This window comes from Mauremys mutica, chromosome 22 (genome assembly GCF_020497125.1).
Source record: "Mauremys mutica isolate MM-2020 ecotype Southern chromosome 22, ASM2049712v1, whole genome shotgun sequence".
In the NCBI taxonomy this organism is placed as follows: Eukaryota; Metazoa; Chordata; order Testudines; family Geoemydidae; genus Mauremys; species Mauremys mutica.
The window spans coordinates 10,984,676-11,006,564 of record NC_059093.1 but is presented as its reverse complement, the minus strand read 5'-3'; the positions used below and the strand labels follow the sequence as shown (position 1 = coordinate 11,006,564).

The 21,889-nt window shown below is 46.9% G+C and overlaps 1 protein-coding gene across 3 annotated transcripts in view; it reads right to left on the bottom strand.

Moving 5' to 3' along the window:
• Positions 1-465, bottom strand: part of OPCML (opioid binding protein/cell adhesion molecule like) — an 823,390-nt gene extending 822,925 nt beyond the window's left edge. For all 3 annotated transcript variants that reach the window (XM_044996760.1, XM_044996761.1, XM_044996762.1), the window contains exon 1: positions 432-465. The gene's annotated coding sequence lies outside the window, so the exon portion shown is untranslated. The remainder of the gene's footprint in view (positions 1-431) is intronic.
• Between the last annotated feature and the right edge of the window lie 21,424 nt (positions 466-21,889).

The window sequence follows — 21,889 nt, the reverse complement described above, 5'->3', positions numbered from 1 at the left end:
CACGAAAGGGCTTGCCCTCTGGGGCAACATTAAGGCTCCAGCACTGTAGGTGCATGCTTGGGAGCATGGAATGTGTTAATACATGAGTGTGAATGGAAAGGAGTGGGGGTTACTTTGAGTCTTCAGTTCCTGTAAAACATGCATGCATTATCCTTGGGCAGGAAGTATATTAGGCAAAGAGGAATGATTCACTGGCCCTGTGATTTATTTAGCCCCCAAACCAGCCATCAGAGCCACATGGGTTAAGAGTTGGCTGGTGCAGATCAGAAAGCAGGATCTAGGGGCAAATGAAGGAATAAGCAGCTGTTTATGTAAGTACTGTTATACTGTAGAACCCAGAGCAGAACATGAGGATTTGTGAATAGTTAAAAGCACTATACCATACTGTTTAGGGGCTTGATAATGCAAGGCAAAAAGCTGTTATTACTCACCACCCACTTCCCTCCCTGCAAACCAGGTCTCTTTGCAACAAAGGCACAACTAGCCCACAGCTGGGGCTTCTTATACTCAGGGAGTAGGGGTGACCTCTGACCCTTAGGTCTGTGGCCTTATGGGAAATGTACTTTGGTAGCTGGGGGGCATTTTGTTGTAACTGTTCCAGGTTTATCTAAAAGAATGTGGTTCTCCTGTGGGGATTTTTTGGATTAAACAAGAGTGATGAGTTAATGGCTCTGCACAGGGATCAAATAAAGACAAACTAAAAAGACCCAAATTATTACTATTATTTTAAATCTCATGATTTTTTTTTAAATTCACTCTTGTGATTTCTGGGGCCAGAGTTTTAAACAGTCAATGCTGTGAATCTAGCAACAGGCTTCTGGGCTGAGTATAAACATTCATTCGGATTGTAAATTAGGAGATTTACCTTAGACTCAACCTTAGACTGGATGGTTTAAGAAAATATCCATCTGCCCTGAAAGATGGGAGTATTCCACTTCTCCCCAAGGAACTTTCCTCCAAATCCCCAAAGGCATTTAGGGGCCTAACTCTCTTTGATTTAGTGGGTGGTAGGTGCCTAAATACCTTTGTGGATCTGGTCCTGGTTGCTAGTTGATCAAATTCACTCTGCAGGATGAGAGGAGGTGTAAAGGGCTGGAGCTACAGTGTAGCATGGTCATTTCCACCCCCTTTCACTGTTTAAAATGAAGAGAAGTTTAAATCCATTTATTTTCTGGTTCTTCGGTGAGTTGTCCTAACATCTCACATGGAAAGAGAGAGAGTGTGTGTGTGTGTGCGCACACACACACACACACACGTGCAGTTGTGTGATACAAGCAGCAGCGTAGCTAGGAAGAGACAGTGTGAGCTTCATGCATGCATCTTTGCTGCAAAGCATGGCTCTGCACTGTTTTCCTCATGCTCTCTGCAGACAAAGTTGCTACAGAACAACCTGTTGTGGTGGCTGCTTGGCCTAAGCTTGCCATTGATGGGGTTCATTGCAGGGGATGTAGATGTCATTTAGAGAGGGCAAAAAATAAATAAATAAACTCACATGAGTTTCCCCTTGGAGAAAAAGAGGACAAAACAGGGCACAGAAGGGAACAGATGTTATTCATGTGGCTTAATGAACTTCGGGAGGAGGGTAGCATCAGGACCTGAATAGACTAGAATCACTGAGCCGAGATGCAATGGGTCAGGTTTGCCTCTCACCTTCATATCATCAGGGCATGGAGGGCAAAATTAAGTCGCCCTAAGTTACGCTGACGTACAGCTGCTGCAGTAATTGGATCGATTTTACACGTCCACACTACGCTTCTGGTGTTGGCGGCGTGCGTCCTTGCACCAACGTAACTGCCACCGTGCGGGCTTCATGGGACGGCTTCTGCAAGGCAGCGCCAGTCAACGTAAGCAGCACAGTGTCTGCACTGACACTGCATCGACCTAACTACATCGACTTAAGCGTGACACCTCTCGCAGAGGCGGAGTTATTAAGTCGGTGTCATGGGGGTGGGTTACATGGGTGGGAGCTGCATTTTAGTGTGGATGCTGGCAGAAGTAGGTCGACGTAAGCTGCCTTACGTCCACCTCGCTCTGAAGTTTAGACCAGGCTGAGCCTGGCTGTTTTGCCACCGAAAGCAGGAGCCCGGTTATGGGACCTAATTAGAGATATCCGGAGAGGAACAACAGGGAGAGCCGCTGTTCACTCTGTTGAAATCTGTTGGACTAGGAGATTTATTGGACCACCACCAAAGGCAGCTGGTAAATAATATTTTGTCTTTTTCATCCTAGGATCGCCAAGTACTTTATAAACATTAACGATTCCCCACAACTTCACTGCGTGGTGGGTACTGTCAATATCCCCATTTTACAGAGGAGGAAGTAGAACGCAAAGCCAGAGGCAGGACAAGGACCCAGGAGTCCCCATTCCCTAGCCCCTGCTCACCAGCGTTCTGATACCTCTCTAAAGCAGGCACCATTGCTCAGAAAGGCAAATAACCCCCTAGCCTCCCGACGGGAGTCGTGAGGGGCCAGGATAGAGATCAAAGGAGCCCAGCAGTTGCGCTACCAACATGTTCGAAAGCTCTGTTGATAGGAGACGGGCAGGAATGTTTGCCAGTTTGCAACGCTGTCTTTGTCTCCTGCAAAAACAAAAGCCCTGCAGAAATGCAATTAAAATATTATAATTATTTGTAGTGGCGTATTTGCTTTTATCGGCGCCTGTTTAAAAAGATGCAAATAGGAGGGATGTTAGCATTCCAGTCAGCCAGGCGCCCTCCGACAAGGATGAAAATCTTTGTTTTAGGCAACTTTGTTGTGTTGATTTGTTTAGTTTTCTCAAGCACACGCTCTCTTGCTCTCTGATGGTCAAATAATTAATTAGTTGCCGTTCCTTCCCCTTCCCACCCCCCAGCTTAGCTAGGAGCAGAGTAGATGTACTGGAGAAGAGCAAAAATCTGAAGCACAAAGCCCTGAGGGGTCAACACAGAGAGCTCCCTGTGTTCATTGAGTGGGGCCATACAGCCACCAGGGAGACACACAGATGATGTAGAAGAACCACCTAGAGACATATGGAGAGGCCAATGCAGGAGAGGGAGCCAGAGCCAGACACGGAGCAGAAGAGGCACAGAAGCTGTGATACTGGCAGGCCAGATGTCGTCTCATGCCTAAGTCCCCATGTCTCCCCTGGACACTGACAGATACTTAATAGACGGCGGGGGAACCTGCCATTTTGGTTATTTTGTGCTGGGAGACTAAAACCCACCAGAGTGAGAACTACCCAGGGGCTGTTATGGGGCTCTGAGAACCATGGCGGAGCACAGAGTGGAGCCAGGAGAGATTTTAAGGTTTGGATGGGGCATGGTTGGAGCTGGGTGTGTCAGTGCTTGCACCAAGTCAAGGTTGGGCTGTAAATGCTGTGGTGGTAGTGAGCAGTTCCAGGCTAACTGCCCTTGCAGCCCAGGAAGGAGAAATAAAATAGGATCCGCCGAGACTCTGGTGTGTGTAGGGTGCCCAGATAGCAAGTACGAAAAATAGAGACAAAGTGTGTGTGTGGGGGGGGAATAGGAGCCTATATAAGAAAAAGCCCCAAATATCAGGACTGTCCCTATAAAATCAGGACATCTGGTCACCCTAGGTGTGTGGAAAGTGGCCTGCAGGAGCACATACTGCCAAGTCAAGACTGGCCCCCAGGAACACAACCGACTCCTGATTGTGCAGACCAGCTCTCTCTCTCTCTCTCTCTCTCTCACACACACACACACACACACCTCTTTCCCTTCCTAAGGACCACCTGCCCCCATGACCCCTTCAGCCCCTGCTGAGCAGCCCAGCATCAAAGGGGGTCGTCTGCTACTACGTCTTAGCTGGGCTCCCAGTCCAGCTGCAACAGGCTGGCGCCTGCCTCCCTACATTTAATTGGTATTAAAGATTAGAAGGCAAATTACCACAGCAATCACCCCGAATCCACTTGTCTATATTTCACAACAGCTCCCGAGCAGTTTGATATTTACTGTCAGCTGGCATTTAATTACTGAGCCAGTTTCAGAGACTCTAATTGACGGCGGACTAATTCTTGAAAGGGACGCTCTTGCCACACTAGAATGTGCCGGCTAATTGAAGCAAATACCCTCCTTTCTGTAGAACAGGGAGGCTGGTCATTCCAGTTGGGTAAGCTCCCTTGCCTTCCACCCACACACGTCCTCTTAAGTACAGTGCAGTGAGGTTCAATTGAGCTGTAAGCCAGCTGATTCAGGGTCTCTGTAATGGGCAGTAGCCCTATTCGGGTGGTTTAAAGTCTGGCCCCAGCCAATGTAGTTATTATTTATGGTAGAGTGGAAACTAGAGGTCCCATCAGGGTTCTATCATGCTAGGCATTAAACACACAGTTAGAGACAGCCTGTGTCCTGAACAGTTTGCAATTGAAGTAGAGAAAGACAAAGCATAGGAGAGGGGATGGATCATAATTCCCTTTTTATAGGTAACTGAGATTAAGTGACATGACCAGCTTGACATAGCAAGTCTTATGGCACAGCTAGGAATTTAATCTAGGTCTCCCGCATGCCCACGCCACTGCTGTAACCACACACCACCATCCCCTTATTGCTGCTTATGTGGAATGAGCAGATGGTCTCATCTGTTGCCAGATCTCAGCATTTGAACTAGTGTCACCATCAGCCATCACAGTGGAGCAGCCAAGAGCTGAAAAGACCACGGAGCTCAAAGTCTCTTCTCCCCACTGGGGCAACTCATATGTGCTATGGTGGACACGGACGCTGCCACGGGCTGGCTTGGTACCTGTTAGTGGATATGAAGAGGTCTGTGCACCTAACATTTTCCCTTGCCACAAAAGAGGGGGAAATCCCCATAAGCTGGGACACTAGGAAGTGCAGAATCCCTTATCAGATGGTGGAAATATCCAAAACTTTGCCCTGCCTGTGAATTCATTTGGGGAACTGTATGATCTCCATGGGGGTGTATGGACTAGCCTGCATCCCTGCCCCTCCCACATGGAGTGCTGCTGGACCATGATTTCTAATAGGAAAAATAATATCCCACTCTTATCTAGCATTTTTCATCAGTAGATCTCAAAGCAGGTCACTGTCATTAGGGAAAAATAAGGCCCCAGTTGTGTAAACATGCATAGGAGAAGTGAAATTACAGCAATACCGACACATTTTGCACATTCATGTTGGTTTTCCCAAATTGCTTTGGTCAAAGTTCTCCCCTCCCCTTACCCCTTCCCCAAAAATCAAAACCTTTCATTCTGAAATTTTCAAAATGAAACCAGTTGATTTGTCAGTTCAAAAGGACTTTTGGTTTCAGAATTGCCTTTTGTTTGATTCTGAACACAATCAAACAATGCATCCGACGAAGTGGGTATTCACCCACGAAAGCTCATGCTCCCAAACGTCTGTTAGTCTATAAGGTGCCACAGGATTCTTTGCTGCTTGAACACAATCAAGCCTTTAAGAATGGTCAAAACTGAAACGCTACGCTTTGGTTTTGTCGACACAAGACATTTCATTTGACCCAATTTTATTTGGCATTTCAATTCATCGAAAAAGTTTTAAAAGTTTATTTTAGTTTAACCTGAAATATTTCCCCCCTCCCCCTGAGTTTCTGGAATGTCCAGCAAACTAAAAAAACCTCTTTATTCACACCACTCCATAGGCAAGTGTGCCTTCATGTTCCTTAGTAGTCCTACTGAATTTGGTGCAAGATCCCCCTGTCTCTGTCCCTCATCGAATGAAGTGTTGATTTGGGGAATGTCCAAGGTTTAATATTCATTGCGCAGAGCCCTGAAGGAAGCTCTGTCCATTTGTAAACATCAGCTGTTCATCACATCACCCACTTTTATGTATTTTATTTAGTGCTAATCTTTTCCAAATAATGGAAGAAAAGGTGCTTGTTATTTGTTATTGTTGTTGTAAATGTGACATGGCAAAGGAAGCAGAAAAGGGGATGTAGGAGGCGTGGCCTTGCAATTAAGAAACTAGCATTAGGCTCAGAAAATCTAGGTTCCGTTCCTTGCCCCAGATTTTGTGCAAGAAATAGAAAGAATGATCTCATCTATCTGAGCTACAGTTCCCCATCTATAAACCAGCACTCATGCAACTTCTCTGCTATATAGGATGATGGGGAAGCTAAATGTGAGGTGCTCATATGCCATGGTGTACCTCCTAGGTATCTGCATAAATACAATTCTAGAGAGGCATTTAGACTACATTGGAGGGGAACTTTTCAAAAGTATTTAAGTGACATAGGAGTCTAATTCTCATTTTTTAAGGTAACTAAGGTCCTTTGGAGCCTACATTTCAGTAAAATTCAATACAGCTTAAGCACTGAAGTCACCAGGGCCCTTCTGAAATTTTTACCCATTACATAATGGTGATCTTTTCCTGCTGGGAGTCATATGATTAAGGGAAAACATTCAAATAAAGACATCTTTTATTTGGAGGGGGGAAGAGGACATAAAATATTATTTCTAAATCCATGAATGTTCAAATAAATCTGCTAATTTCCTCTTGTTCCCCATTATTTGACCATATCCAGCAGTTGGCATACCTTGTGTTTACAATGCCCCCTAGTGGCAACGCCAATTATAGTATTACTTAGTACAGGAAGTGCCTCACGGACTATGGGAACTAATAATCCTCACTAGAACACTGAATGCATCAACAGCCCTGAGCCTGCCTACGCATACACACATGCTTACTTTAGAACATGAATAGTTCCACTGCCTAAGCACAGTACTCATTGAACTCAATGTGACTATTCATGTACATCAAATTAAGCACATAAGGAAAGGTTTGCAAAATCAGAGCCTGTGTTTGGGGGAAGAAAGAGAGAAGAAAGCATAGCATTAGCAGCAACCATCCGGGTCTCCTGCTACACTTACAATGCACCCTTCACCCTCTGTACACTACGTCATATAATACATGGTACTTAGCCAGCAAAGCTAAGTGCTTGTATAATTCAAGATTATAGGTGGTTTTTTTCCAAAGGAATAATGTTTAGTGCTTAGCTATAACAGTGGGAAGTGCTACATAAATTCTCATCGGTGGATCAAGGCCCTACCTTTAGATTCTGAATGGGTATTACAAAGCCTAATATGAGTAGAAAGCATCATTGATTAGGCTGAACTTGTTCTGATATTTATTGGGGGCGGGGATAAGTTTCAGCAAACACAATTTTGGAGCTGGCAGAAGAGGATTTTCTGCTGCATTTGCAGCCTCAGAACTCCAGGCTTTTGTGTGACTGAAGGTAAACCAGACAGTGCAACTGACTAGAAACACAATGTGAAATTGATCGATCTCCGTTTGGTTTTACTCTCCCAGCAAAAAGTAAACCAACGCATTTATTAAAGTGTTAGTAACAAGACGTAGGCCTTGGGCAGAGCACACTGTCTCAAGGAAATGCTGAAAAAGAAACAGGCGACCACTTTTTAACATGACTTGTGATTTTGGGGGCCCAACGTGAAATGACTTAAAGGGCTCTGGTTTTCAGAACATCCATCCCTCTGAAAATCAGGTCCTTTTAAGAAGTCTGGAGCTGGACCCCCCAAATCACTAGTCATTGTTGAAAATCTGGCCCCCAATCTTGTTTCCCATCCATGTACAATTGAATTTCATGTCAACACAGTTTCTGACCTTGGGTGTCAAGGGCTACAAAGACTTACATTTTATCCTTCCTCTAAATAGCATGTTCCCCCTCACCCTGTTAATAAAGGGGAGCTCTCCTGCCCACCAAGCACTGCTCACATGGGAGCTTTTCGTCGGCAAAACTTTTGTCATTCAGGTTCCAGTGTAGACAAAGCCTAAGACGCCTGGGTTACCTTTCCTGGACATGAAAGTTATTCTGGGTCTGTGCACAGGCAAAACAGCAGCTGCTGAAGCTCAAAGGGTAAGAGCTGAGCAGATGAACTACATGCAGAAGAAGATTTGGCAGATTAAGTGCACGGCTCATCTCCAGCTACCGTTCCGAGCGTACGTTCACTATTTATGGTTCTTCGGCCCGGACTAGGCACCCATTCCTATTTTGCTGAGCGAGCAAGGTGCAAACCACCACTTGTAGTTTAGAATAAAACTTTTCTCAGTCTGCTGTGTCATTGTAGGCGTGTCGGTCCCAGGATATTAGAAAGACAAGGTGGGTGAGGCACCTTTCTTTGGACCGGCGTCTGTCGGTGAGAGAGGCAAGCAGTCTACTTTCTCCCACTCTCCCCCGAATCGTGGGCAAGTTAAAAGCATGCTATCGAGTTAATGAAAATCCTAACCATATAGCGAATGCTAGTTCAAATTTAAAACCCAAAGGATTTTTAAAATACAGTTTCTTCTTCACCCCTTGATAGTGTTTACTTTAATCAAATTTGTGTGTGTGTTTGTTTTTTTAAGACATTGAAATTAGGCCAGTCAATTTCACTTTGTTTATAATCCATTTCACTTTCAGGCTCTTTGTGCTCCTAGGATGTTGCTACAGTTAAAACTCCCAGCAGAATTTGCAGGCCCTGAACTGTGAAGTAGGTGAGAATTTCAATTTGTTTCTCAGCATACCAGCATCCACAATGGAGTTGAGTGAGTAATTCATTTTTCAGTTCAGTGGCTGAACCAAAAAATCTGAAGAAAAAAAAATTGCTCCTCTGAATTCTTTTCTCACCAAAATATAGAGGAGGGGGGACATTTCACTATGATCCAACAAAACATTTCAAATGGCATTTCAAAACAACACAGTCGGTTTAGAAACAAAATGTTGAAAAAAACAACTGACTTTTTTTTTAAATGATTCTCCCTTCATTTTTTGCTGAATTCAACCCAAATATATGAATTGCTTTGGCCATCATGAAACTGCATTTTTCAGATATTACCCAGCTCTAGTCCCCTCTTCCCCTCCCCACCCCCACCCCCCACGCACATGTAATAACCTCAAACTACAACACTCAGCCACACAGCTGGAGGCCTGAGCAAAACAGCCAGGGTGGATCATAGAGCTTGAACTCCTTCTTGTTGCAGCAGCAGCTTGTGCGGTCCCTGTACTGTAAATAATAGACGATGGGAAGCCGGACCTCCTACCTCCATCAGAGGCGAGAGTCCCTGGCGGGGCCAGCCTTTACTCCACCGTGATTCCACGGCCTGCCCAGGACATGGTGGATGGGTCCCTTCATGGAGCTGTGAGCCCGGGAGTGTTGTCAACGTAGTTCACCGAGTTCCCCCACAAGTGCCAGCCTCTTGCCGGGCGAGGAGGAGACCCTGGGGCACACATTTGCGGAGGGCCAGGTTGCAGCCTCTCTCTGGCCCCCTCCAGAGGTTCCTGTTGGGGCAGTGGCTGTACTTATTTATTCACATCCAATCTGTGGCCCCCACAAGGACCAGAGACCTCCCCACTTTGCAGAGGAGGAAACCGAGAGTGAAATGAGCTGCCTACGGTCACCCAGCAGCTCAGGGGCAGAGCTCTGTGTGATCTCCAGGTCCCCTGGCTCCCCGCTCTGATCCCCAAGCTGAAGGAGCCAATCCCCGATCACTTCTTGAGAAAAGCCCTGCCAAGCCTCTCAGCAAAGGGATGCTATAAATGAATCCTATTAGCTCTTTGCTCTGTTTATTTCTTTACTGTCTCCTTGTTATCTAGGAATCTATATTTTAACCCTAATTGTCTCCCTGTGGTAATGATTAAAGCAGGACTGGGAGATTTGCATTACAACCACCATGGGGCTTTTCGAATAGCCCTGGTGAACTGCCAAGCTCGGGTCCAGGGCCCTTTATCTTTCCCTTCATCTCCATGCTTTAGAAACCCCCCCAGCTCAAAAAATAATGTTTTGCTACTTCAGCGGCCACCCACTAATATTCTCCTGGCCGTGTCAGTACCAGCACTCCTGACCTTGGCAGTGAAAGCATCAAGCCAACCTACAGCTGGGACAAGCCGAGATGCTCAGCTTTTTATTTTGCATCAAGCCAACCTACAGCTGGGACAAGCCGAGATGCTCAGCTTTTTATTTTGAGGGGCATCAGCAGGCGCATTCGCTCCTACTCTTTCAAATCCTGTGTACACAGGGATTAAGCACAGTGTTCGAAAATGTGTCATCCGGCTCCCTGTTCAGCTCAATTTTGCCCTTAACACAAAGACAGTCGTGTTTAAAGATAAGTTAGCGGACCATGGTTAACCCCAGTGGGGATGCCAAGTAGCTAAACCTTAGGGAAACAGAGAGGGTTAATCATGACCAGTTACTGGGTTTTTAAATCACTCCATGCCCTCTAACTCCATCACCGCACATCTTTGGACTCAATGTTTTTCCGGGTACAGACCAGGCTTTGTGCGGTGCATGCATTTCCCTTTCACAACAGGGTACTCCCAGCTGTGATGAAAGTGCCCGATGTCAGTACAAATCCAAGTGGTTAATAGATAAACAGCCAGCAAACGGTGCTCAATATGCAGCCTGGTTCCCAGGTTCCGTAGGACCAATAAAACCTCTGGTAGCACACTATAAATGGCTCATCTGCCCAGCTTTTTATAAGCAGCTCATAACACAGACCTGGGAGTTTGGTAAGGGTGCAATAAAAATAAGTCTGCTGACAGGACTGCAGGCTGGGAACTTGCTGCTTTATTTAACTGCACCACCACAGAGTTCAGGTGGGCTCCCATTAACAGGAAGTCAGGGACGGGAGTAAGCCTTGCTCCACCCCATAATACTCTGGGGAACTCAGTTAACCCTGTTGTTACCACTTTACTACAGGGAGTCTCTCAGTTGGGACATACAGACACAAGCAGCAATTATTTATCATGGGGGTTTCCTTTTCCCCATCTTCCCATGGAAATGGTCTGGCTGCTTACTGATGGGGAAAAATAAAGCTATTTTCTTTGGTTCTGTGCAAAAATATTGGGCCTTATTCCCTTACCTGGCACATGTCATCATTTACAGCTCCCGCAGGAAGAACAGAAGGCCGGAGGAAGGAAAGGATGGGAGGCTGAGAACGGGATAGGGAACCTTGCATCTGGAGGCCACCAGTGCTGGCCACCAGAGTTCGGGCTGTGCAGGCGCTGGTGTGAAATGAGCTGGTGGGCTCAGCCCCCAGTTGCTGACTGCTCACATCCCAAACACCACTATCTCCTGCCCCTTGACACCCTCTGCCCCCTGGTGGCCAGGCTGGGAACATACGAGCTGGAACTAGGTACCGAGCTGTACTTGCATCTTAATTTTTAGCTGCACGTCCGCTGTGAGGCACAGAGCTTAGCTTTGTCCAGGGAGGGAGGGCAGACAGACATTTGGGGGATAACCCAGAGCGGTAAAGGATTCTGTCACCACCTGCCCTGTAACCTGGGGGCACCTAAACGCTGAGCTGACACCAGTCGCCTGCCCACAAGCGCACAGTCTCACTCTAGCTTCCACCAGCCTATTTACTCCTTGCAGGGTCACACCCGAGTCTCCCCAAATCCACCCTCCGGGAGTTCTCTCCCAGCCACTCAGACTCTTCCCTTCTGGTTTGCCACTCCAGTCTCCCCCCACGTCCGGCCACCAGCTTACTTTGGTGCACACACTCCACAGAGGCCCTGCTTGGAGTAAAAAACAAACAAAAGGCTTAGTTAATGAAAACACCCCCAAATCCATAGATGAAATAGCGAGGCCGAGCAAACACAGACAAGTTCCATGGAACATAAACGAAGTCGCAACCTCAGAGGTTACACTTTCAAATTAGATCAACTCCCTTTTCTAATGCCAGTTACCTATTGCCTCTGAACAGCATGCCCCCCCACCACAGAGGGGAGCCAGTGTTTCACAGACAGCACCCGCCAGTCATGGTCCCTCCGAAGACCTCCCTTTCAAACCTTGGTTTATAAATGAGCTTTCCTCCTTCCTTCCACCTCCCCGCCGTTCTCTCCTGGTACAGTGTTGAGCGGTTATTCAGGGTGGGAAATTGTAGCTGGGGTGTCTCAGGGTCTCCCCATTAACTCTAATGGCCCATCACTTGCCTTTTCCTGGGTTGTACAACACTAGGCGGTTGGAGAGGCAGTCCCTCCCTGCACCACAATTTCTGAACCCAGTTTTCTATATACATGAATACATAAATTCAGAATCACAGTATATGTATCTATATAGATATATCACAATGACCACCAAGTTTAGAACATTGTAAGCTTTTGTAAAAGGCCTTATTTGGCATATTTTTCTACACAGTAATATTGTACACAATCAGTTGTTTCATCTGCTTATTTTCAGACCTTCCATTCTCCCCTGGTCCCTTATCGTCACAATGTGTGTGTTGGAAATCAAGTGAAGGATTTACCTAAGACTCTCTCATTGCTAAATAATGGAGTTTGAGAGAAAAGGAAAAGGTTCCTGGCTCAATTATTCCATGGGATATAAAGAACCATAACGCTGCATGTTGGCAGCTAACCAACAGACTTCAAACTATAGCCCTTGGGAATAGAAGAATCTGCATTAGATTCCTCTGCCCAGCTGGAGTGGATATAGCAAGAGTGACTGGGAAGAGACCCCCCTAATGCATGACTGTGCCCAAATGGTAATGATCCCAGCTAATACAACCTCCCAAAAGAACAAATCACCTACCAATCAAACACACACACACACACTCCATATGAAAAGAATCCCCAACAGAAATCAGTCAAAGAAGCTGAAAACTCAGTGTGGAGAGAAGTTAGTAAATAATGAATATGAATTAGAAAAATAAAATATATTAACTTACGGAGTAGAGTACAAACCGGGTTGGTAAATATCAGTCTATAAAGAGCAAATTGCAGTGGCACTTTGGTTTATTTAGTTTTACGTGAGGTTTTCTGAATGAACCTGCTCAAAACCACTCATCAGTTCAGCTCAGCGGTTGTCACAATTGTTCAGTAGATTAAAGGGACTGACTAGCAGTTTAGGTACACATGTATTTTTTTATTTTATTAAGTGCTACAAATAATTTGGTTACATTTTGAATCTCAGTTACATTTGGATTTCTGCATTCTCCTTTAGCACATGAAACCCAAGCTATGGCCCAAGAAAGGAAACAGAAAGTGAAACGAAAGCTGCCTATTTTGATTTTCCAAATGCCAATGAAGTATCAAAAAAGTTGAAAAGGCAGCATAAATGATTAAAAATCAACCAAAAAATCATCTGGGTGCATTTTAATCAAGTTAAGGAGGTGTTCACAGTATAGAAGAGGTCAGCTGCTAGAAATAGTCTCTCTTTTGAAGAAAAAAAAAAGAGACAAGACTGTATCTTTTAAAATTTGGAATACAGAAAAACTGAGAAATATGTAGGCATAACATTAGTTTTCCATCTCTACACCAACCACAATGTAAGCACTGTTCCATTTAAAACACGAACTCAGAGCATGTCACATCATATATGCAGTATTGCCATTTCTTGCAATTTTACCACAAGTCTCGAGACAGTTCGTGGTTTTTTTTCTTAAAGCCCCAGCTCATGGAGTCATGTTAACATAAGAGAAAATGGGTTTTATTTAAACTCAAACACACTGCGTCCTTCCCCAGACCTGAAAAAGAGCTGTGTGTAGCTTGAAAACTTGTGCCTTCCACTAACAGAAGTTGGTCCAATAAAAAATATCACCTCACCTGACTTGCCTCTCAGAAAGTCAGTAGTCATTTTTTTTAAAAGTAAGCTTCTACCCTTGCAGCTGAGGAGAAATGGTTGAAAATGTGACTCAAGAGAACCTTAAAAGCTCAAAAATAAGAATGCAAAGAAAACACGCACTTTTACCCAAAAAAATCATGATTTTTAAGCCCATCTTGTCATTTTTTGAGGCCTGACTCATGATTTTTTTTAACCGGTGGGGTTGGCAATACTGTGAAAGGAAGGAGGAAATGCTTGGTCCGAACACATCAGTTTGCCATCAGGTACAGGGAGTGCAGAAAGGGTTGTCTGCCTGCCAAAGACTTGGCACGGAAAATGAAAAGACCCAGAGTTCCAGTGGCAAGGATTATATATATATATATATAATCTCGATGATTCAGGGCATAAGCCAACCTCTAACTAATGAGGTTCAGGAGGAAACTCTCCCTGTGGGCCAGTTACGCCACAGCTGCCACTTGCTGGGTTTCTTGAACCTTACTCTGAAGAATTTGGTGCTGGCCACAGTCAGAGACAGGGCTAGGAGGACACCTGACAATTCCTAAGCTGCTAAACCCAGGGCAGTTCCCGAGAAGCTGCAACACTGTTAAAGTTTTCCCAAGCTTCTGAAGTAGGGTGTTGTCTGGCTGCACGTGCGATCTCTGCCCAGCCTGGCCAAACTAGAGGAGTTAAACAGCTTAATAACAAGAGAGACAGAGATAATTGATTCAACGGGAGCTGAAGAAGTGGAAGCGCCGTCAGCCATAACCCAGCCTGGTGCAATCTCGGCTCCAAATATTTTGAAAGACCTGTCAAGCTCCAGCAGAGAGAGTGAATGGAACTCGAGAACATCAGGGCAGGAATACAGCACGGCTCACTTAAACGGTCCTGAAGACCCCGAGCTGGAAGGAACAGAGAGAAGCAAGTACCAATGCAAAGGGATGCTCAGGTAAGGAACATCAAACCACTGCTGCTAACTAGTGTCGAGAAATCCCCTGCTGCTCCATTTCCAGCTGGGGTTCACGCTGGTTTGGCTGCTAGTATCATCAGGGCTGATAAGCTCCCAACAGCCAGTTGCAGGCAGTCTGCTGGACACCTGCTGAGACAGGCCAGCATTTGGGGAGTTGAGCTCCTAATGGAAAGTGGCTCCTAACTCCCTTAGCTTCCTTTCATAATCCCAGCCTGAACAGCTGCTGCAGCAGATCAGTCTCCTGATTGCTTTGAACCCTACCTGGGCACAGAGTAGAGCTGGTAGGAAGTTTTCCAATGGATCAGTTTTCCATCAGAAAGTGCCAGTTGGTCACAAGCAAAACATTTTGCGGGAAGGTGTCAATTTCGAGGAAATTTCATTTAGAAAAACAAAAACAAAAAAATCAGAATGTGGCATTGGGGCGGGGGGGGGGAATGGAACATTTTGATTTTTGGTTTCTAACCAACTTGGGTTTCAAATTTTGTGTGTCTATAATATAAACTTAAGTCAAAACTAGAATGAAGCTGTTCGATTTTATCTACACCAAACATGTTGATTAGGAGGGTGGGGGGGGGGGAATGTTGGAATTTTGTTTCATGGGGAATTTAAACATTTTTCATTTTCATTCCATTCCGGAATGGAATGGGGGTTTTTTGGAACACCAGGGAAATCCTGCGACAGCAAAGATTCAGTTCCCATTCAGTTCCGGTACGGAGAGGGAAAGAGACCTGCTGACAATAAGGCTCTTCCCCTCCATCACAATGAAGCATGGATTTCCTCTCTCAGTTCTCCCATGACCCCCCATCCCCTTCCTTCCCACGGCTTCTGCTGCAGCACATCTGAATCCCAAGGTGGAGCCATCCAAATGGGTGAAGGGAAGGAGAATTTATCATCTGGAGCAGAGATTAAAAGATGTTCATAATGCCCAAGCAGGGCCTCTGACTGAGGAGAATTCTTCCTCTGAGCCACCCAAAGCCCAATCAGGTCCATTAACCGCATGGGGCAGCCAGTAAAATAGCTCCCGATTGAGGGTCCGGGTGTGTCCTCAGCTTTAGACTGGAGGGGGTAATTGTCTGGCCAGGACAAAGGTGATGCACACAACCAGGCTGTCCGAGTCCCAGCAGGCAGCCAAGCTCCATGCACCGAAACAGAAATCACCAGGGTCTGTCCCAGAGCAACTGGAGATACTGACCTTCATCCGCCCGGCAAGGACACACCAGCTTCTCCGCCCACTCTCTGCTGATGCAGGAGTCGGCTGAGGTAATAACATCCCTGTGCAAAGTTGGGGCCTCCTCCGGGAGGACAACAGGGCTGGTGAGGGTATTAGCCACTGAGCTGACATTCGGCAGGTGAATTCTGCAGCGTGAAGGTAACATCACCTTACAGAGGCTGGTAGAAAGAATCCAGTCCCCAAGGTACAATCAGCCACAGTTAGGGCCCAGCCTGCTCCCATTGATGCCTAGGGGTGTTTTGCTATTGACTTTTGAGAGCAGGTCCCTCGGCTCGTGCTCAGCTCCGTGATCAGGAGTAACCAGGAAAGCAGTGCACAAATATGGGAACAGAGTTTATGGCTTCACCCCTACTGCTCCCAACTCAGCAGGCCCGATTCAGACCTCTGCTAGTCCCAGACAAGCTCAGGGTAAGTCCATTTACTTCAGTGCAGCCACTCTGGATTTGTATTGATGTCAGGCTGGTTTCAGCTTTCGGGGACCTACTGAAAACCTCCCCCAAGCTGGGAGTGGTCTGGACTCAGCGTCGCCATTCCGTCTCCTGAAGCACCAAATTCCTCAGTTCCCCCCACCGCCCTGCAAGGCTGCTGCGGCGCGAGCGTCTTGCATTGCTGGGGCTGAATGGAAGGGCAGATCTGATATACATAAATCAACATATTACTCATTTTCTAGCATTGCAATTTGACAGCTGTTACATGAGCACATTGTTAAGAACTGTCAGGCGGTGATACATAGTGCCTTTTACAACATATGTTGACTTTTATCTAATGGTTGTTCCATAATTAGCCCCAGGGAATTCGAATCTGAGCATCCGGTTGGCTGTGTGATCTCAGCTAACCTTTTCTTCTACTGGGAGAAAGTTAAGACAGGAGGGGAGGAGAGCGCCATGAGCCAGGCTGGTGGAGAACTGGAAGGCAGGTGAAGTTCACATGTTTGCTGCACCTAGAGTTTCCCATATTGCAGTCTAGGAACAGACAGGTTCTCGTTTCCTTCCCTGGCTCCTAGTCAGCTAAGAGCCATCTGCAGGGCAGATCATGAGCATCTGAGATTCATGAGCCTTTCCAAAGAGCTGGAGCTGAATTTTAGGCTCTGTGTGTGTGAGGAGGGGTATTTTTGAGATGGGATCTTTGGAGAAAGGAGGAGGGGGCAAAGGAAGAAAGATAAGCAAGAAAGTTGGGAAGCCTCTGTGTGTGTGAATGCAAGGATGGGAGAGCCGCCTGGGGCCCCTTCCCAAGAACCCAGCCCAGAGTCTGCTCGGTCTGATTGCAGATCCTTGGAAAAATCTCGTATAGAGCAAAACACAAGCTGGATAAGCAAGGAGGATAAGGAGGGTAGAACTCCCTGCTAGACAGCAAGCCCCTTGGAGCTGATGCAGAATGGGTTGTTTCTTTGAAAAAAAATCATATTTCAGGGCTACAAGAGAGGCAAAGACGCTCCACCATTCTGTGATGTGTGCACCACTGCCTTCTGCTGGATGGAATCAAAACTGCTCCGCTGTGTGCCAGAAGCCCTATACTGCTAACAGCTGGGAGAGACTCTCCTTTAGCTCAGGTCACAGGGGCCAGAGGAGGAGGAGGAGGATCTGGATGCTACCCCTGCTGTCACTGTGAAGGTGTGACAGCCTTTGAAGTGCTAGGTGAGCAGAGGTTCGTCACTATACACACTTGTTATTTTGAAGATATAGTAAGGAGCCAGACAGTTCCCAGACACTGCAGGGGCATCTTGGGTGGAATCATCCAGCTGCCGTTCCTAGCCGTGTTTGTCACTTTCGTTAGCAACACAGACACCCCGTGGAGAAAGGAGCAGGTGCAGGCAGGAGAGAGATGCCAGGCTTGGTGTGCCATAGCATGAGGGGAGGAACAAGAAGCGGCATTAGCATACCATGCTGTGCCCAGCTCCGCTCGATGTAGGGCACACAAAGGACAGGAGATGGCAGGGGGCAGGCAGTGAAGTAGACAGCTGGAGAGTTAGACCTCCCAGCTGAAATGCTCCTTGAGTTCAAGTTGGAGGAAGGCAGGAAGGTAGCCATTGCTCCTGAGGCTTTTTCCAAATGATCCCAGCTCCCTCTCAGTAGCCAGGAAGCGGGACAGTAATGGGAAAGCAAAGCTATCTTCTCCAGCTGGGAGAATACGGCAACCATGTAACCGAAGGGCAGCCCTGAGCCCCCAGCTGCAGTGAGACGACCAGGGGATAGTAAGACATTGGGTGGGATGGATGAGTCGTCGTTCCCTCACCCCCCACCCCCAGAAGCCTTCACATTGGGAAGAAGAGGGGAAATATGTGAATGGGAGAGAGTGTGCCAACGTGGGAGAGGAAGGCACAGCATGGGGAGATGAAGGGAGAGGACAAGGTGTGGAACATGGGGCAGTGCAGGGGGAGTTCTTGGAGCACGTCTTCCCAGACAAAGGTTGGGTCAAGAGGATGCTGGTAGCAAAGCCAGGGAGGGGCAGAGGATGCAGGGCTTTGAAGGTCCCTTCCAAGTGTGAAATAGAGGCTGCCTGTAGCTCTTCCAGCAGGTCTATCACCACCACCATTGGCTTCCAAGCACTGGGCATTGCTGACAAGCCACAGAGCCTCTTATCTCTGTGTCACAGACTCAGATCCAGCCTGGCTCGGTAGCGGCTGAAAGTCAATGTGAAGTGAACCCGGCGGTTTTATCAAGCAGCCCAAATAGGAGCACATCTTTGTGGTGTATTGAAAGCTATTGAAATAGTAACCTGTCCCTTCAAATGCTTGAGTGGGGCTCCCGGTCCTGCTTGCCGACACATGTGATCTAGAGGCCTAGCAGCAGTCAGTTTGCAGACAGCCTGCTCATAGTAAAGTGTGCCTCGCTGCTTTATGGAGCAGCCTGCTTTCTCTCTCTCTCTGTGTTTTTGGCTCTTGTATTGTTAAGTTTCTGGATTTTAGGAAATAAAGTAGGGTTACATTGCAACCTTCCAGCAAGATAATTCTAGGGGGTTTTTAAACTAACTTCTCTGTGTGTTTATCATGAACTTGACAACCTTACAGGCTGAGAATGTGGCAGCCAGTCTGCATCTCAATGTATAGGCAGAGAAGTTTGCAATGGCCCGTTGAGAGGATGGGTGAGGAGGGAAAGCATTCATATAGAGACAAGGGATGATTTGGTGACTGAAAGAGTGAATACATGAAATGAATGAATGGAAAGAAGAGATGGATGGACCAAGAGACATGGGGATGGATAAGGACACACACACCCCGAGCCAATCAGCACAAAAACAAAACAACCCCTGAGTGGCACAGCAGTCCAGCACCCCTGGAAGTTGACACCAAGGTGACTTCCCCCCTTTCCCCTGAAGCCAGCTCTTGCAGCCAGCTAAGAGAGATCTCCTTCAGTTCAACTGCTAGAGGCCTGTGCTTTGGGGCCAAGAGATGAGGGTTCCAGTCCTGGCTCTGCAAAGAATCTTAAAAGAATTGTAACTTTTGTCTGAAGCACAAAGACCCATTGCACGGGGCTGTGAAACAGGACGACCACAGCCCCTAAAAGGCAGCACACCGGTTCACCGTATCTTCCAGGTGCAGACTGAGCACGGGGGACTTGCCTTAGGCCTAATTCAGGGAGCTATTGGCAGAGCCCGGGAACAAGATGCCTGCTCCAAAGCCCGCTGAAGCCAGTGGAAAGGCTCCTGTCGATTTTGATGGGCTTTGGATCGGGCCTCGACGAATAGGTCCATAGACCCCAGAAATACCGACTATAGACAGAAGTGATGGGGCAGATATATAAATAGAAGGATATATCTGACTAAACAGATAACTTTGATTTCAAGCTCTTTGGGGCAGGGCCCATCTGTTTTCTGTGTTTGTCCAGCACCTAGCACAATGGGATCCCGGTCTGTGACCGGAGCTCCTGGGTGCTATCACAATATAAACTAACACCAACGAATGGCGAGGCAGATGAAAGAAAAGCTAGCTTGGTGCTCCTTCAAGTACATAGGCCTGGGAAAGATCGGAAGCTGATCAGCCTCACCCCCATACATTATATATGAGAGACAACCCAACCACATTCCCCCCTCTGTCATGTCCTGCATTATAAACCTCTTACTGCCATGTAGAAGCTTGAATCCCAAGTCTTCCCAGTAAAGCCCTCTCTGGTCCCATTCTATCAATATCAGTGTCAAATATTCACTGGTCCTTTTAAAGCAACTTCCAGCTGCTTGAGATTACATATGAGAAGGAGGATAAATCCAAAGGGATTCGTTGTTTTAGGGTTCGGGGGACATCAGATGCAAGAAGTCTGCAAAGTTTGAGGGTTGTTTTCTCCCTTGCATGTGTGTGTTTTAAGGGGGGTGAAGGAAGGGAAAAAAATCAATACAAACACAAAGATAAATATGCTTTTCAGAGCTGCTTGGCTGCAGCCAATTCCTCTGGCCCTGCCACAGCAGCTGCATAATTCATCAGCTCTCTAGTAATATGCAAATACTGCAGCTCCCAACGGGCTGTCCGAGGCAGGCCTGTCTCTCTCCTCGCTAGGAACCCGCGAAGTTGAGAGCTCACAACAGGAAACAAGCAACTCGTTGGCTGAGCCTTAATTGTGAATTACGCAAAGCCCCTTTTGTGAATTATACAGGAGGCACGATGTGCGGGCAATGGACTTGTTTATATGTTCTGCTCTGGTAGCTTTCAACTAGAGCTTCCTACTTAGCTGCATGTCCCCTCACCCCCCAATATTAGATTCAACCTCCCCTGCACCACGTTCAACCAACATAACACACATGTGCAAATCTTAGTCTCCTGTGAGTCTAGAAACAATAGGAAACCTGGGCTTTATGGCCACTGGTGCACCGACTGCCCAAGCTACAGATTAAAAGGCATACTGTTGTCAGCCTAACACTGAATTCTTCCAGCACAGCACCACTGTGACTTGCCCATCTACAGCATTTATTTTAAATTTCATTTCTTTTTCACCATGTCTATTTTGTTTCAATTGTCTTAAGCAACCAAAACAAATACTTAGAATTTTTTGTAATATGGGGTGATTTCAAGGTGCTTTGCAAATACAGGGAAACCGAGGCACAGAGAGGCGGGTTAAGTGACTTGCCTGAGGTCCACAAATGTCTGTAGCAGAACCCGGGACTCTGCTCTGCACTGGATGGGACTGGTGACGGTCAATTTCATAGTTGTTTCCAGCCCTCTCATGTGCTTCCTTACCTGCAATCTGGACAAGTGTAACTCACTCTACCTGGGGCTGAAGGGGACATATACACAGCCAGGTCATGCTCACGCAGCACGAAGCAGTCCTGGCTTCTTCAACAAGAAAACCTTCTTAGAGCCCCTCATTCCAGGGCTCTGCCCACTCTTCTGTCTCCCTGCTACTATTCAGGGCTCTGGTTATACTCTCTAAAGCCCTTAGTGGATTGGGCCTGACCAGTCCCTTTCTCCATGACCTGCCAGGAAGGGTAGGTGTGGCAGAGCCAAGGCTCATGCTCTCAGGAGCTGGTGATTGCCCATGATGGCTTCCCCCAACTGCAGAACTTGGGCCCTTGGCCAAGAGCCCCAACCCAGAGCAGCCGTGAGGAATGGAGAGAAACCCACGTCAGAATGGCTAAACCTTCCAGCAGTGAAAAGCACCGTCCTTCAGGGCTGGCTCTTCAGTTTGGTATTCGGTGCCCCAATACTCTGGTGATGGCCTGATCACACAAGACATATTGACCCCTTTAAAGATCTTCAGAGCTCCCCTGCCCGAAAAAGCTATTTTCACTGGTGTTTTAAAATAATCATCAATTGCCCAGGGAGGCTGTGAAATCTCCGTCACTGGAGGTTTCTTAAGAGCAGGTTGGACAAACACCTGTCAGGGATGGTCCAGATAATATTTAGTCCTGCCATGAGTGCAGGGGACTGGACTAGATGACCTCTCGAGGTCCCTTCCAGTCCTACGATTCTATGCCCACAGTTAGGAGAACATTTGTAAAGCTACTGACAAACACCTGCATATGGGGCTTAATGCTGCATGGCTTTGTCTTTCCAACTCCACTCTCAGGTCACTGACCATCAGAATTAACAGCCATCTACACACCTAACGGCTCTAAAGGCCCCAGCTCAGCACGTTTGCCTACTTCGTTCCTTGTTTTATAGGGGTAGCATCTAAAAACCTTGGTCAGGATCAGGGCCCCCTGGGGCTAGGTGCTACACAAATACAGCATCAGAGACAGTCTCTCAAAGAGCTTATGGCTA